Source organism: Camelus ferus, chromosome 2 (assembly GCF_009834535.1).
Source record: "Camelus ferus isolate YT-003-E chromosome 2, BCGSAC_Cfer_1.0, whole genome shotgun sequence".
NCBI classification, from domain to species: domain Eukaryota; kingdom Metazoa; phylum Chordata; class Mammalia; order Artiodactyla; family Camelidae; genus Camelus; species Camelus ferus.
In genome coordinates this window covers 84,000,159-84,016,198 of record NC_045697.1, presented here as the reverse complement: position 1 = coordinate 84,016,198, position 16,040 = coordinate 84,000,159, and the positions used below count along the sequence as shown (strand labels likewise).

Sequence of the window (16,040 nt, the reverse complement as noted above, 5' to 3'; positions counted from 1 at the left end):
ATAATGGAACAGTTAGTTAACTGAGTGTACAAAATTGAAGAAAAGCATATATTTTATCCTTAAAATTGGAAGATTTAAAGTAATAGGACATGTCTCAAAGTCTTTGAGGTTAAATTTCACTTGTGCTTTTCCCCTTGTCAACCACCCTTCCCTCCCGCTGACCCCACAACTGTACACACACATATATCCAGGCCAATATTCTGACTTAAGTAAGTATTTGGATGGGTAATGCTGACTAATGGAAACATAACAAACCATATGTTTTTCTGAGGTGTGAGAAGGATGAAAATAATACCTACTATTCAAGAATGCTAAGAGTAAACTGCAAAATGCCTTGAAAAAGAAAAGTTCAGGCAGGAAAAGTGTCAGAGAATTGCTCAGGCTAAGAAATGATGCATGACTTGCCAAAAGTCGAAAGTTCAACAAGGAGCTCTTTGATGTGACTAGAGAGTTAGCTCATCTCTGCATTGTGTTCACTGCATAAGTGGAGGGGTATTTTGGCACGAAAAGTGGCAGCAGATTCTTGGCTTTTCCCATCAGGCTCTGACAGGAATGAACAGCCCTGGGTTCCAGTGCGGGCTCTGTGACCTCATTTTGTGACTGAAACAAGTCCTCGCCCTCTTCTAATGCCCTCTTTCTCCATCTGCAAAATAAGAGCAATAACAAATACACTGACTCATTCGCAGGTTTGTTGTGAGAATAACATGTATTAGCAGACATGGAACGGCTTTGAAAAAATTTAAAGATGCAAGTCATTTTATCGTATAGTAAAAGAATCAGGATTGAGACCTTCTAACACTACTCTGGCTTCATAATCAACTAGGATAATCACCATTCTTTCCGTCGGACCTCCTTAAATAATAATTAGAGTAGCTACCATGTATTTAGTGTGTCACATGAACAGAGCATTTAACGATAATCTTTGATATAGAATTATTACTTCCATCTTCACAGATGACAAAAATAAAGTCCAGAGGGATTAATTGGCTTTCCAAATCACAATTCTGATAAACGGAGGACCCAGGGTTTGAATCCAGACCTGATTCCCAAGCGCATATTCTTCAATACTAGGTCATACAGAATAAAGACCAGAGAGATGTGAAACATGGCTCCTGGCTGCATGGGTGGGTGTATTGATGGACCCAAGCCTTCTTCTCTTCACTAATTCTCAAGAGCCTTTCAAATCAGCAGCACTTACTAGGTCCCTGCATTTGCGGGGAATGGATTTTCCAAATAAAGACCCCAGTTTCAAAGAGCCATTACATGGATCAAATTTGCCAGGACACTCTAGGGATTTGTTGTGTGATTGATTCATAAGCTTCTTATCACCATCTCACCTTCCAGCATCTACTCTCTATGTGTCTAAAGAAAAGGAAATTAGAACTAAGATCACCTTAGCCCTACAGTTCAGAAAACATTTTACTGTGAGTTACACTTGCCTCCACCTCTCCCACCAAGCTTCCTCCCTGTTGTTTTGTTATGAGTGCTCAATAAGCATTATTGATTGGCTGTCTAAATAAGAACTGATTTGCCCAATAAGGAATAATTTTTGTGTTGACAAAATTAAAATAAGTTGACAGAATGAAGTTGGGGCCACTACATATACACTGTGTAATGTGAGTGTGCCAGTGCTGGCTCAGTGACTTTTTTCTACGTTCGCATTCTTTTCCTCCCTTCAGCTCCTGGAACTGTTGACCATAGTTTACTTCTTTAAACCACTTCCTTCCTTGGCTTCCACAAAGCTTACACCATCCTGATGCTCCACAGCTTCTACTTTAATAACTGCATCTTCTCAATTTCCTTCATGAACTTTCCTTCTACTTCCTAGTCCTCTCCCATGGATATTACCTAAAGCTTTATCAGTCCCCTAGTCTCTCTTCAAAATCAGTCCCCCTCTATGAGATGGCTTCTAAATCTGTCTTCAAATCCCTAATCTCTCTCTTCATTTCCAGTTTGTTTCTACTTTTCATTTGGATTCCATCTTACTCTGTGTTTCCCAGGTTAAAACCCTTTGAAATAATCTTTGATGTTTTCCCCTTAGGTTTCCATAACAATTCAGACAATTCCTACTCATATTTCCTTAGTACTAGTTCTAGAATTTATGCCTTCCTTTTTATTTATTTAAAACATATCTGTTGAATTCCAGGCCCTCATCTTGAAAAATGCACAAACTTCTGAGCAAGGCCCTGCTTCCTTTTTCTTATCCGTTCATTTCTTGCACATGGTTGCCAGATTAATATTCCCCAAATACTTTTTTTTACTTTCCCACTCTTGCTCTTGACCTCTTAAGACAACTCAGCTTTATCTATGAAATGAAGTCAAAATTCTTTGCCTGACAGTCACATCCTTGTAACATCTGGATTTAAGCAACCTTTCGGAAACACACCTCCTATTTTTCTCTGCTTAAACTTGTTGCTTTGGGTAGACGGGTCTTCTTACTGCTCCCCTATAACAATGCTTTGTGCATTTTGATCTCCGAATATTGGCTCAAGCCCTTCCTCTCACCCAGAATGCCTTCTGTTCTCTGCTTCTCTCATCCAATTCTTCCAGTTAAAAAGGCCTAATTCTTCAATTCTTCTCTTCCTGAGAAGCTTCTCCTGGTTACCTTGGTCCACAGTAAAACAGGTGGGGGAAACACATCCTCTGTATCTGCAGCCTCAGAGCCCAAGCACCATCTAAGCACATGCTATTGTGAGACATTTCATATTGTGGAATTGAGTGATCATTTAGCTTCTCATATGTGAATATTTACACTTCCCATTATGTTGTAACTTCTCTGAGGACAGGGCAGTTTGGCATGGTGGTAAAGAGCATGAAATCTGGAGCCAGACTGTCTGGGTTCAGGTCATCACTACTATCTGTGTGATCTTGGGCAATGTATTTTATTACACCTCAGTTTCCTCATCTGAAAAAATGATAATATTATACTTCCCTCATAGGATTAAGTGAGTTAATACGTGTAAGATGCTTAGGCAGTGCCTGGCACATAGTAAGTATTTTATAAGTGTTAGTAATTATTCTTTGTTACATATTTCCCTGTGTAAAGCTATAGATAAGGAAAGATAGATGCACACATATCAATATATATATATATATATCCACATACTATATCTACATCTATATGTATATATATCTATATCTGGAAAGACAGTTGATCAACTAACCAGTTAATATGGGAAGTGTGGAAATACCATCTATTTCAAGAATATATATGTTTCTCTCTAGCTCAGTTTTATGCCTGAATACTGCCTAGAGTTCCTTCAGCTGCTCTTTCTTTTCCTGACTGCATGTGACTGTTCTTCTGAGACAGAGAGATGGGCAACAAACTTAATTTCAGTCAAGACTTTGACCAGAATAGAAATGCCCTTTTTTAGTTGAGCATCCTTTCACTTTTGAGACATACATATTCCCTAGATGGCAATGACAAGTCTATATAAAAGGGTGCTTTGTGTTACGACTTGTATTTAGTTTGGAAATACGCTCTAGGACTTTCCCCCATGAATAATCTTCCTGAAGTTAAAAAAAAAAGAGGGGGAGGGGTGGGAAATGTTGTTGAACTTTTGAAGACATTCAAGGCACATCTGTAAGCAAATTGCCTTCTTTTGTTTTAAAAGATGTATACAGACTGTCAAATATGATCATATCAAAGTTCATATACTTCGATATTTTTAAAATCTGAAATTAAAATGTGATTTTATAACACAGTAAAATCTACATCAGAATAAATGCATAAGTAATTGGTAATGCTAAGGAGAAGTTAGGGGCAGAATCTGAAGAGAGAGCTGTAGACACCATGTAGGCAGATGTGGGCCAGGAGGGCAGAGATGGACAAGGACCTGAGCAGGAATCTCGACCTTCTGGGAGAGGAGAAAGGAACACAGGCTCTGCTCCACCTTATTGCATTCTGACGCATTCCTCATCCAGCCCAGAGGAGTCCAGTCTTGTTAGAGAAAAATTCATTCAAGAGGACCACAAGAGATCAGTATCTCTGACTCTTCTTGGAGCTCATCAATACTCAATTTCATGCTGGCTTATGATCTTCACTTTGGTGGTCTTTGGCAGTCTATATTAATTCCTAGGAATCTATAATAAGCAGGGTGATTTTGCAATTATAAATGCAAATTATGAAAATATGACAATATATATTTTATATGGCACAAAATATTGAGAGCTTCATGGTGTGCATAATAATGAGCAATTTTTTGATTTTCAAAAGGAATGGCTACAATTGGAAAAAGGCTGGGTCCTGCAGAGTCTCTCCTGTTCTTGCCTGAAGTTGATACTCTCTAACACTCATTTCTGAGAACTCTATGCCTTTGGTCATTAATTAATCCATTCAAATAATCAATGAATAATGAACATCTATCCTGTCCCAATGTGATGAATCCAATGAAAGAAGTATAGGGTATTGTAGAACTTTAGAAACAAGGGCGTACTCATTAAAACCTTCAAATTAGAATCAATGCTAGTAAACTTGTTTCATTTTCCCTAAACTTTCAATGTAGTTTGGAGGAATCAACCAAACGTTATAGCTGAAATGAATAATGTGTTTAAACTCATGTGTGAGGGTTAAAAAAGGGTTGTCTTACTATCCTTTATTACACGTCCATTAAGTGAAGTTCCAAGGCCACTCATTGGTTACACTAATGGAACTACAATCTTGTTTTCTTTCTTTTCACATTAGATTCTTTTTAAGGGGAGGCAGAAGGACTTATTTAATGGAAAGAATGTGGGCTTTGCAGGTTAGAATCCTGACTTTACTAGTTTCAATCTGTATGTGTAACTTTAGGAAAATTACTCAACCTCTCTGAGCTTCAGTTTTCTCTTTTATCAAATTAGGATAATGATCTTTCCCTCTGGGGTTGTTCTAGGATTAGAAACAAAGCTTTATAAAGCACCTGGCACAGGGCCTGACACATAAAGCACTTGATTAATGGTGTATTTTAGTATCATTGCTGAAAGCTACCAAACTCTCTTTTGTTGACCTGTATGTGTAATAATGAGAATGTGCTTAATTGTTCTGTCTGGAAAGATGAATTAAATACCATCCAGTGTCATCAACTAAAATGCCAACAAGAACAACTGAATAGTAAGATTTAATACTTGTGTTTACAGATTGCTATTACATTATTTCTGGCATTTTCACCAATCTAGTCTTACTGAAATGAAATTTGAGAATCTTATATAAAATCAATGAGTTCATTCAGAATACACAATTACAAGTAACTCAGATTCAGGCGGAACATCCCCTTTTCTCATAAATTAAAAAGTTTATTCATAATATCTAAATCAACATTTAATGGAAAACAAAAAAAAGTTTAGTGTTGAGTATTATATAAGAGAAAAAAGATTAAAAAGAGAGCTATTTCATGAAATTCAATATCAGAAGAAGGCATAATCTGTATGTGATAAATGAAGTCTTGGTGAATTTATCTCTTTCTATGTAAAATGCCTATGCTCTGGCTGGGCATCTTGCCTACATTAACTGTAATCTATCTTCATAATAATCCTCACAGTAGTGTAAGGGGCTTTCCGTCCCACTTCTGGTTTTTCCAGGGTGAGGAGGTGGGGACCTATTGTCTCCTCTTTACCACTCCTCACTCACTCTTGGAGGAGGAGGGCCTTGCCTGGTGGTTGAGTCTGGCAGGAGGTCCTGAGCAAGCCTAGGGGACCTCTTGCTCTTCCCCCTTCAGAAGACCCTTTACTCAGGATCTGTTCTCAGTTAGTACACGTGCTAAGTTGAGAAGAGTGGGCTCTCCCAGCTTTGCCTGGGCCTGAGTGGGGAAGTTTAATGCTGAGGTAAAATATTAAGAAGCTCATTATGGCTGTACATCTTGGCTACATCCTCAAACTGGGCTTAATTTCATTTAAAATTTTTTACATTTAAATCTTCTGTTTCCCATGTTTTGCTCCTCAATTGTTTCCAATCTCAAGAACAGATATAATTTACATTTTATGATGAAAAAACTCATGTTTGGAGAAGTAACGTATGTAGCCCAAGGTTACACAGTAAACAGCTCAGTTAGAATTCCAACCCTGGCCTAGATGACTGCATAGTCTAGTTTCTTTTCAGAGTGAAACATTGCCTTCTTTTTGCTGAACAGTAAAAATAACATGACAGCAATAATAAAACTCCTGGTCCAATTTGGAAGCTATATATTTTCACTCTTGGGTCCCAACAAACTTGCTGTCTCTCCATGTACTGTATTGCCTGGTAACAGAAAGTATCTGCTCTGAACTTGCATTGTTACATAGTGTCTCTGCACAAACTAAGCACAAAGAGAAGTAAGATCGGAGACAGAATTAATTAGGCCATAATGTCAGTCAAATCCTCCCTCCTCCAGCTCCCTCCCAAAAGATCTCACTGTTTAGGAAGGATGATTTTTCTCAATTTATGCACACAAATGCATGAAGACTTGAACAACTTTATACTTGGGTAAAACTTTCTATTTATGTAGAAATGGACCTTAATAATGCCTGGTTACATTATTTGCACATTTGAATATCTTCCTCCTTTTCCACAATTTGTATAACGGTTCTGACTTTCAGGGACACAACCCTATATTAACTATATTTAACTACATTAACTTTATTTTATTATTTCCTGTATTCTTGGTGCTCTGACATCTGGGACCTCACTGACTGGAGAGACACTGCCTTTCTCAGGTTAGATAATTCCTAGAGATAATAACTTGCTTTTCTTTTGAGCACACCTTTGATGCAAACCGACCAAAATAAAATATTACGAAGCCAGAATGAAGCAAAACTAATCATAATTTTGATGAATGTTCTAGAGGAAAAATACAGGGTAGTGAGAATTAACTTGATACTATATGTAAAAGCACCTAGCTAGATGATCAACATGTGATAGAATTTTAAAATGATATTTTTCCCTACCACTATCTACAAGAGCCCCAAATAGATTTGCACTAGATTTTAAAGGGAAGTTGGAGTATTGAAAACCAACAGCAGTCTCCCAGGGTTTAAAGCAGTTATTTCTCAATCTTTTTTTCATGATCATTTTCTGAAGAGTCTTTTTTCCTAATTGTCCCCATCCCCATGAAATGCTAGTACTGCAGATGTGCTACACACCATACATGTATGTGTTGTGGCCCTTTGGAGGCCCACAAACCAGTATAACAGCTAAGTTTTTGTTTTGTTTTGTTTTTTGCCCCTCAAGAACTAAGTTTCCTCCCCACAGGGGCGATCTCATCCCACTGATTACCAGTGACAATACATGGTTAGGGTCACCAATGGTTCTTAACCCTGGCCGCACATTAGAACTACCTGGGCAAGTTTTAATTACCAAGTCCCCATTCAGAGATTTTTATGTAATTTGTCCGAGGTGGGACCCAAGCTTTGTTATTTTAAAACTCTCCAGTGGGTTAGGTCAAGAAAGATCCTTCACTGCTAACCAGAGAGGAGCAAGTCTAAGTGCTTATTCAATGCTTTAAGCCTGTGACAAGCTAACCAACTAACATGACATGATGTGCTTGTAATTTACCTTCATTGTAAATTGATGTACATCAGTTCTTTCCACACTGTAATAAAAACTTGTATATGTATATGAATTCTCCATGTACAATTAGGGGATGGATATGGTGGAGAAAGTACTTCTGGAATAAAAAAAGAAAGTGGGCAATGATCATGATTCCAGGAATATGGCATTTGAAGGAGAAAAATCCCCTCTTTCCATTTTGGGGCCAGGAGAGGGACATTACCTGGGGCCAAAAGCACCAACGGGAGAGCACTCAGTTTGCACTCTGATCGCAGGATAGCCTGTTTTGATGGAACAGTAGTTTTGAGTGTGGTTCCTGGAACTTAGAATTTATTAGAAATACAAATTATTGGACCTTATCCCAGACCTCCTGGATCAGCACTGTGGGGGTGGAAACAGTGATGTTTGGTTTAACAAGCCCACCAGGTTATCACTATACTCTCTTGAGTTTGAGAACCACTCCAAAAAAACATGACTCCCAAGCACTGTATGTCCCAACTGCTTCTTTCCTTAAGAAAATTTACCTTTTATTCCTACTGCTGATTTTTATCCTATACTTGATTAATTTGTTCTTAATGTTGTTCCTATGAACCAAGATCTTAACAATCTGGATCATATTAGTGCAATCAACGAACTTTAAAAATTCCATCTTTCATAGCCACTGTTGGAAATATTAAGTGAGCTCTAAACCAAACACTTTGAACCACTCTTTAAACAATTTTTACAGAGAGAAAAGAAGAGGGTTTTTTGTTTTTTGCTTTTGCTTGCAGTGTTAACTAGCCAAAGAAGTTTCCTTTTTGACCATCACAGACATTTAAAATTCTTTATGTTTTGCTGGAAATGCCAAACATTAATCAGATCCTCAAAACTAGGGTGACGCTAAACAGAAAGCAATTTAGACCATGGTGATAATGGTATCCAATCTCTCATTATTATTTAAGTCATGCTAATTCCTCAACTACACTGTCCTAAAAAGAAAAAAAAAACCCATACATATATATATATGGAAGCATTTCCTACCAGAATTTAAAACATATCCCACATGCTAGAATTAAACTGTTCCATTCCCTTAAGTTGCTTTAATTTTCCATATAGTTCAAAATTGCCTTTTAAAAAGGGAATAGATCCTAAAGCAGAAGTGTGATGACTTCTTCTTCTGGGCCAGACCTCACTGACAGAGTACTGATTTCCCGCCCCCCATACAGAGAGGGGAAGAGAGCTCAAGACACAGAGGATAAGAGCCGAGTTTGAGGCAATAAACTTATTTCAGGTGGACTTAATCAAACTGAAGAGGACTGGAATAAAGGTCATCCTCCTCCTCTACAGTTTAAGAGGAAATGCTGCTTTAAATGAGGCTCAGGTTGTTGACATGAATATGCTTAGAAAATAATATCATATAGGAATCCAGGCATAAAAACAAAGTGCTGTGTCCCATTTGCTATGTAGCTTAAAGGGGAAGGCTGCAACACGTTACATGTCTCACTGCCCATAAAAGGTAATATAACTCTGCTTGTGACCTTATTGTTCAAATATACATTGTGCCTGATGTAAACCATTTTCCCCATCTGGCTGCAAAAGAGATAATACAGAGATGACAGAGAAGTTTATCACCAGAGACTCTAAAGTTCATAGAATTCAATCTGTCTCAAGGTGAAATAAACTGACTTAAAGTCAAGTAAGAATGTGATTTCTTGTAAAACTTAAAACACCAGCAAAAAAAACTCATCTTATAGAACAGAGAGATTAAGAAGAGTGTTTGGTCAAAAATTTTAGCTATAACTTCATAAAAGCAAGACAACTAATCAATTCAGTGAAAAGTGAATTTAGTCAACTCAAAGGGCTTGACCCAAAAATCCTAGCCTAAATGTATTTCTTTTAGCCATACTGATTTTTACAGAAAAACAGAAAGACTTTTATTGATTTCATTCTTGAAATACTCATAGCATTCTTTCAGCACTTTACGTAAGACATTTAGAAAAAAGAACAGGCATACCTTAGCGTAACTTTCTAGGATTTTACAATCTCCAACATTATTAATGAAGACAGAAAATGCACTATACCGACTCCAATAAAGTTTAAAGAGCATAAAAGGAATAACCAACCACTGCTGTAATTTTACAGTCAGAACACGACAGAGAGGGAGCAAATGACGTGGAGGCACACACAGGAGAACGGGCTAACCCAGGGTCTCACTTCCAGAATGTGGAATCCTTTTGAGAGCTGTTTTCTTCTTTTTGGGTGGCAGATTTCTAAAACTAGATCGCAGGAAAAACGAGAAAGTCAGTGACCTCTCCTAATCATCTGTCACCAGTATTCAAAATAGCATTGGAGCTCACCCAGCAGCACATCGTGAACCCTCATTTGGCAAGAAAGTGCTAGTTTTGCCTCATGTCTTACCTTTCTTTCTAGACCTTCAAAGTTAGGTCTCACACAGAAAATAAAACCATATACACTAGAGCAGAACACATATTTTTAAGTTTATGGCCTCTGGACCTACTTATTACGTAGGGAACTTTCTGGATGAAAGTTGCTTCATATGCCCTCCCCCTACCCCTTTCTTTTCATTCACTCTAACTCTGGTTAGCTTTGTAGATGACCACGTGATCCCCGTGATCCCCGACATGCCTTTATCTACAATGCCCTACAGACATATCTTGCTTTTCCAAGGTGTTTTAATGAAAAGAGTTTTAAAAAGTGTTAAACTATTCAGCCAGGAGCTGCTTTCAAAACAGCCATAAGAAAAACTTCTGTGGGACAAATTGTTGACAATTTCGATTCTACGTATGTCACAAAACTAGTTTCGAAGTCATTATGATATGGAACTGTAGAAGATAATTATACAGGACAGTTTGGGGCACATTATCTTATTTTTTAAAACCTGTATAGCAATTACCTTAGGTTGTCATGACTTGGATTCTGATATATTTATCTTAATACATATGGACAACACATCTTACTTTCTTGACTCACCCAACTAAGATATGTTTCAATGTCTCCTGCCTAAGATATACATAAAGTTGCTTGCAAGATATACTAGTAGTTCAAATCTGGTTCTAATATTTACTGCCTCTTTTTTTTTCCTTTTAATTGTTCAGTTTTAGTTTCAGAATTTCTTTTTTTTCTTTCTTTAATTCATCCTGATTTCGGACATCTACCAAGGGTTTTATATCATGCGTGATTTTTTCCTATCAATATTCTTTTAGAGTAACACTAGTATTGATCTTTGGAACCTAGAATGATACATAGCAAACCATCTTTTATCAGAATTATTTGTGTTCTTTGTTTATTTTTTAAACAAGACCCTTCTACAAAAAGTAATGGATAGGAAATAAGAAATTAAAGAAATAGCATGACTCAAATACAACAGGAATACACATTATAGAAACTTTTGGTAAATGCAGATAATAATGGTTCACATTTATTTCGTGCTTACTACAAGCTAGGCACAGTGTTAAGTATTGTACATCCATTATCATTTAATAAACAGAAGTTCCAGGAGACAAGTATCATAGTTGTGCCTGCCTGTTTCATGAAGGAACTGGTTCAAAGTCATACACCAGTCAAGTGGTGAGGCAGGACGCAAACACAGCTCCTCCTGACCCCCCAGTGCTTTACCACCACACCATCCTCTTCCCTATCTGTATAACCTTAAGTGCCCCCTCAGTGATGTATATTTTTAATGTTAACTCTCAAACTCCACCATAATTCATCTTTCAGGCATTGATATAATTGCTAGATGCACAGTACAAAGCCACTGAAGAGCTAAATATGCCTGTTATTTCCTTGCCCAAAGACATCAGTTGTCAAAATATCTCTCGTAAGGAACCAAAACAAATATGATAAGCATGATGGATAGAACATAAAATTTTTTTTTATTATTGCAGTTGTTGTTGTTATTATTGTTGGTTGGTACAACATGGCCTACCATCACCGTAAAATAGAGCTTCTGACGTCAGTTTGAATCAGTATGAAAGTTAGTGATTAGCTCAGCTTGTTTTCAACTAACATATTTGCTGTTTGACTCAAGTTGCTATGCTGCTCCCAATATGAATATGTCCTTTCCTTTTTTTTTTTTTTTTTATTATGGAAGGGCATTGTTTTGTTTTCACTGTAGATAGTCGAAAAAGAACAGAGGAGTTAGCTAAGAGACTGGGAGTTTGGTAACCATCTCAATTTGCCTAGGACTAAGGGGTTTCCCAAGAGAAGGAACTTTCAGTTTTAAAATCAGGACTGTTCCAAAGCAAACTGCTTGGGATTGAGGGTGAGGAAAATGGATGATTTGTAACTGAAATACAAACTTCCAGTTAATAAGATTAAAAAGTTCTGGGGATGTGATGTACAGTATGGTAACTGCAGTTAACAATACCATATTGTATATTTGAAAGTTGCTAAAAGAGTAGATCTTAAAATTTCTCATCATAAGGAAAAAAATTTGTAACCTTTGTGGCGATCATTTGTAATATACCCATATTATCAAGTCATTATATTGTATACCTTAAATGAATACAATGTTATATGTCAATTATATCTCAATAAAACTAGGGGAGAAAAAGAAAAGATTAAACTTTTACATACAAAAAGCACTATAAAACCCATTCTAAACATTCACATGCTGATAGAAATTTAGTTGTACACAAACCTGGCATTATTTCCACATATTTGTGGCACTGAAATCAATATGACTATCAAGTAACATTTTGCTAACACTCATACCTCAATATGAGCATTTCTTCTGAAAATGGTCATCATGAGATGCTATACGCTTATTCCAATGACACTGACTTAGCTCAAGATATTTCTGAAACTCTATTTTAGAATTGCCTTTAAAGTCAGATTTATTTAATTTATAGCCTGTCCTTGATTTTTATAAACATGGTATTAGGAGCATGAATGATTTTCTTTAATTCACCATATAGAGGTCCAAATAACTTGATTTTTATTCCCCAAAAGCAAATTCCTGCCTAAAAAGGCAATGTTTGCAACTTCTGATGCTATTCAAAAGAACCTGACACAAGTTCTAAAAACAGTTCCAAAAAGGTATGACAGCATTACTTTGATCAATGGCAGCATGTTAAGCTTAAGAAGACAACTCCAATTTTAAGGAGAGCAATTTTGGAGTTACAAACTCTATATGATTGTTCCCTTCCCCCCACATCACTTATGCTAACTTAGTCATACCTTTTAACCCTCAGCTAAAAAGCCTCTAATTTCATTTTAAGCCCAAACCTCAGTGTTGCCATGCTATGTATCAGTCCACTTAAACTTCCTTTCATGGTGTCTGATCAAATACTGAAACCCTCTCTTGCAGCCTGCCATGTATCCTCCCTTAAAAATTACTTTTCCCCTCAGGGCTGATGTCTTTACCTCTAAGATATCTGCTAGTTAGCTTGTCATTGCTTCATGGAGGAGTCCGGGGACATGGTTGCTTGTGTAAGGTCTTTTTAGGTAAACTTGTCAAATGCATCATCCTCTAACAGAAGGTTTTTCCAATGTCAGCACTATTGACATTTTAGGTTGGATAACTGTTTATTGCAGGGGGCTGTCCTGTGCATTGTAGGATATTTAGCAGCATCCCTGGCCTCCATCCACTAGATGCCAGTTGTGAGAACCAAAAATGTCTCCAGACATTGCCAAATGTCCCCCATAGGGCAAAACTCCCCCTGGTAAAGAACCACTGGCCAGTGCAAGGAACATAGGAATGTGTTGGTTTCTTTGTAGAGTTTCAAAAATGCACATTATGCTGAACCAGATTAAGCTTAACTTAGTTTGAAAGGAAAAAAAGCCCTCGAATTCAAACCAAATAAAAATATATTTAATTAACTGGTAAAACAAAATCTATGTTTAGGAAAAAATGTTGTGCTTTCCAGGTGAAACACTAACCACATATTCCAGGTAGAAAGGTGCCTATTCATTTTTTTTTCTTCATTCCAATAGTATTTACTAAGCATCTACCAAGTGAGAGACATTCCTCTGGGCAATGGGGCTACAGTAATGAACAAGATAGACAAGAGCCTTGCTCACAAGAAGCCTACAGTTTAGCAAGTTTGGGAGATGTATGCAACACAGTGAGATATGTACCATACCACAACAGGTGATAGGGTAGTGTATTAATCATGTTTTTATTGTCTATATTTTTTGAGGTTTTGACATCTTGGAGGGGGCATTTCTGGCTAGAGAGAGACTGCCCCTCCCAGGGCTAGTTAATTCCTAAAATGATAAACATGCCTGAGAGCACTCCTTTCATATGCAAAGCAGCCAATCCTGAGTCCATACCAGCAACCATCTTCTTTATCTAACTCTTACTCACCAAGCCAGGATTTCCCCTGCCTAAATCAATGCAGGTCCAGGTACCAGACAACTAGGACCATCCCTATGCCCCAGAGCCTGCTGGAATTATTCAAACTAGCCAACTCTAAACTGTTTTCCTGCCCTGTTTTGCCTTTCTCATGGAAAACACAATAAAGACTGTGGTCTATGCCTTCCCTTCACTCTTCTCTACATCCTGACCAACACTGGTGCTTCTCCATGTGGCCCTGCATGGCCTGGCATGCCCTCTTCCTCTATGGAAATGTAAGTAATAGAAATCTTCTTTCAGTGGCATTAACTTCTCCATGTTGTCACTCAGTCACTTTAAAATTTTAGATCCCACAGGTAAATCATTGAGATGGCTCATAGAAAGGATACCCTACTCCAGTCAAGGGGATCAGAAAAGCTTCCCTGATTTAAGACAGAGTTAGCAAGGTAATACACAGGGGATACACTTCATGCAGGGAGAAAGAATAGATAAATGGCCAGGCATGACCAAGTTGGAGTAGGATAGGAGAGTGGAAGTGCAGATTTATTCAGAGTGTTCATCCTGAAGGCAACTGGAAACCTTAAGTATTTAAGCCAGGTCAGCAATAGGATTTACTCTATTTTATTAGAAGATCATTCTGGCTGCTTTGTGGGGGTAGAGACCAGTCAGTAGGTTTTAGAAGCAATAGAGGAAAAGATTGATAGTGTCCTGAATGAACAGAAGTTGATAAATTAAATTAAAAAGATGTTCAACAGAAAGAATTGAGCCCAACTGGTGAATTGAAAGGAAGGAGCAAGGAGGAAGCCAAGATTTCTGACTTAAGAAACCGGTTAGATGTGTTTAGCAGTGCCCCTCCCTAACATAAAGAACCCAGAAGGAGAAGCAGATTTGGGGGGAAAGTTGAACTTGAGATGTCTGTCAAACATTAAGATAGATACATCTAGCATTCAGTTGAATATGATGGTCTGGAGTAGAGAAGAGAGATGCTCTAGAGATAGAACATTAAAAAGCCATGTCCAAATGATTTAAAAGTCTTCTATAAGAAATGGTAATGGCAGCCATGAGTGAGTCTGGAGTAGTGAGATTGATAATGACAAGAGTTCAGGAATACTACTCAGCCATAAAAAAGAATAAAATAATGCCACTTGCAGCAACATGGATGGACCTGGAGATCGTCATTCTAAGTGAAGTAAACCAGAAAGAGAAAGAAGAATACCATATGATATCACTCATATGTGGAATCTTAAAAAAAAAAGCAAATGAACTTATTTACTAAACAGAAATAGACTCACAGACACAGAAAACAAACTTACGGTTACCAGTGGGGGAAGGGGTTGGGAAGGGATAAATTGGGAGTTCGAGATTTGCAAATACTAACTACTATATATAAAATAGATAAACAACAAATTTATATTGTATATCACAGGGAACTATATTCAATGTCTTGTAGTAACTTTTAATGAAAAAGAGTATGAAAAGGAATGTATGTATGTATATGTATGACTGAAACATTACGCTGTACACCAGAAACTGACACAGCATTGTAAACTGACTATACTTCAATTTTTTTAAAAAGCCAGAGGAACATCAGCATTAATCAATAGGAAGAAGAGGAGCTCTCAAAGGAGACTGAGGTGGAGTGACAGGAGAGGCATGAGGAAAACCTTTGCCTGGAATTCTCTCCCTCCTTCTTCTCCTCCTAGCCTCACCCCGTCATCACTACCTTCTTCATCTGAAAAAACTCTGTCAAGATTTCTTGTTGAGGACTCAGCTTCAAACATTGCCTCTTTTGTGGTGATTTCCCTGACTACCCCAAGCTGGGAGTGAGGATCCCTCCTCAGTTACAACACTCATCTCATCATACACACGTCTCTCTTGACGACGAGACCATTCTTCCCACCATTGTGTCCCCAGTCCAGTAACAAGCACAAAGTAGGCATGCAACTTATATTTGCTGAATAAGTGAAAAAATGTAAGTTCTCATGCTTGAATCATAGGATAATTTTTCAGGTGATCACTTAAAGCAAATTAACTCTTATTTTGGAAATAATTCTAATAACGGTTTCTAACCCACAGGTGATTAGAAACAGAAAATTAAGAAGGGAGGGGAGATGGAATGAGAAACACAAATGCTGACAGGGCACTGAAAGCTAAAAAGTGAAAGAGAAGAAGCTAAACATGCTTCGTACATGGCAACCTAGCATCCTTTAGTATAAATGACAACACGTTCACAATTTTAACACAACA

General features: G+C 37.5%; 1 protein-coding gene and 2 long non-coding RNA genes across 7 annotated transcripts in view; 1 reads left to right on the top strand and 2 right to left on the bottom strand.

The window, feature by feature from the left end:
• The window catches only part of LOC116658235, a 33,259-nt gene extending 18,254 nt beyond the window's left edge, over positions 1–15,005 (bottom strand). The window contains exons 1-2 of the long non-coding RNA XR_004313506.1: positions 7,505–15,005; positions 300–643 (exon numbers count right to left, since the gene is read on the bottom strand). This is a non-coding gene — a long non-coding RNA (uncharacterized LOC116658235). The remainder of the gene's footprint in view (positions 1–299; positions 644–7,504) is intronic.
• LOC106729726 overlaps positions 1–16,040 on the top strand; it is a 280,510-nt gene that overhangs the window by 191,333 nt on the left and 73,137 nt on the right. The gene's annotated exons all lie outside the window — the stretch shown is intronic.
• Positions 1–16,040, bottom strand: part of SYNPO2 (synaptopodin 2) — a 156,559-nt gene that overhangs the window by 93,261 nt on the left and 47,258 nt on the right.